Genomic DNA, 1,718 nt, shown 5'->3' with positions numbered 1-1,718 from the left:
TGTTGTACTTCACTCCACTATTATTGCTTCAACATTAACACCTAAATTATTAAGTTTAAATATCATATACATAAAATTAATTATCCAAATATGAAAAAAGCTATCAAAAAACTTCTACAATAAAAAAAAGTTAAAACAAATATATCTAATCGTGGTAACAAGGTAAGACTCAAGAAACCTCCTCAAATTGTTTTTTAATGAAAACCCCAAGGACAAAATGACAGCTGTGGGATTTGAACCCACGCCCTTTCGGACCAGAGCCTAAATCTGGCGCCTTAGACCACTCGGCCAAACTGTCTTCATGTTGTCATTGTTCTTTATTAACAATTATTTAATTATTTAAAAACTCGTTGATAAAGCAAAAATGTATTGATTTAGCTAAATATGATATCGCCGAAAAAGCGAATAGAATCCTAAAAGTTCCGCAAGTTTCCAAACGTTAAAGGTAAAGATTGAATCCGGAGAGCTTGGAGTGAATTCCGTAGAGCTCGGACTGGAAATTTGCGGAATGCCGTGCCCTAAGCTTGAACATTGCCTATGGCACCTATTTTATTTGTCCAGCCTATTCTTTAATTGAAGATATATCATTTATAAAATTTAAATGCAACTTAAAATTATTGCTTTCCCTTTTGAAAAATGGAATATGATTAAATTGGATGGAATTACATTCCATGAAGTTACAAAAACACAAAACCTTTCAATTAATCAAATTCAACTTAATTAAAAAAAATCACTGGTAAGAGTTTATAACAATTAGAATCAACAAGTCTAGTTTACGATTATTAGTAATGTTTTTGATTATTGAATAATGGTTTAAAACTCTTGTTTTTTATATAGTGTTGTCAAATTAGACTAATTTTTTTAAATATAATATAAATAGAAATCTTGTTATTTTGAAGAATAATATAATGGAGACAATTGATAGGATAAAGGGTCGAATCTTGACAAACTACATAATTGATACTAGTTATAGTCACTATGTGCATATTCTTGAATTGAAATACTATGGTGAAGAAATCTAACGATATTTGATTAATAACATAAAAAATAGTACCCCAATGTATTATGAAGGTTTAATAAGGGTTTAGAGATATTTCATCTCTAAGCACACCTTCTCCGAAACTTGTATTTGTGACATAACACTTGAGAATACTATAGCTTTGTTAGTGTTAGAAAATTAGTTTGACTAAAAATAATGTTATTTTTATCATTTTATTGCTAATAAAGAATCTTAGTGTTAACTATGTGCTAAATTTCTTGAATTTTGTAGGTTTCATAAAAGAATCTCCTAACAAAGGAATCTTCTAATGAAGGGTGAATATATAAGAGAAATTGAAAAATAAAATCACATATCTTAGGCTCATTAATAAGCCAAAATTTTGTCTTCGGACATGTAGTGTCGCGGTTAAAACACTTCGTTGGTGAATTGGCCACCAAGGTTCAAATCCCTGCTGGGCCACTGTGCTCGCAAGGCATTGTGCCTTCGCTGGGTCGTTGTGCTCGCGGATTTGAACAAGTGAAGTGTGGGGATGAGGTCCCCCGTTTGTGGCCTCACTGGTTCATAGCTCCAGGTCAAAAACGTTCACGTGGAGCCGGAGGGCGTGTCGTGCCAGCGTCACCGGTCACGTTAAAAAGTTTACTAGGCATAGTTTAAAAAAATAAAAATAAATAAGCCAAAATTTATGCCTAATAGATTTTAGTTGTCAAGGCTTTGGTAT

At 32.3% G+C, this 1,718-nt stretch overlaps 1 non-coding gene across 1 annotated transcript; it reads right to left on the bottom strand.

Moving 5' to 3' along the window:
• Nucleotides 1-218: 218 nt before the first annotated feature.
• Nucleotides 219-298, bottom strand: TRNAL-UAG (transfer RNA leucine (anticodon UAG)). Its single transcript has one exon. It is a non-coding gene; the product is annotated as a tRNA-Leu (tRNA).
• Between the last annotated feature and the right edge of the window lie 1,420 nt (nt 299-1,718).

Source organism: Cryptomeria japonica, chromosome 3 (genome assembly GCF_030272615.1).
Source record: "Cryptomeria japonica chromosome 3, Sugi_1.0, whole genome shotgun sequence".
In the NCBI taxonomy this organism is placed as follows: Eukaryota; Viridiplantae; Streptophyta; class Pinopsida; order Cupressales; family Cupressaceae; genus Cryptomeria; species Cryptomeria japonica.
This window is presented reverse-complemented; position numbering and strand designations above follow the sequence as displayed.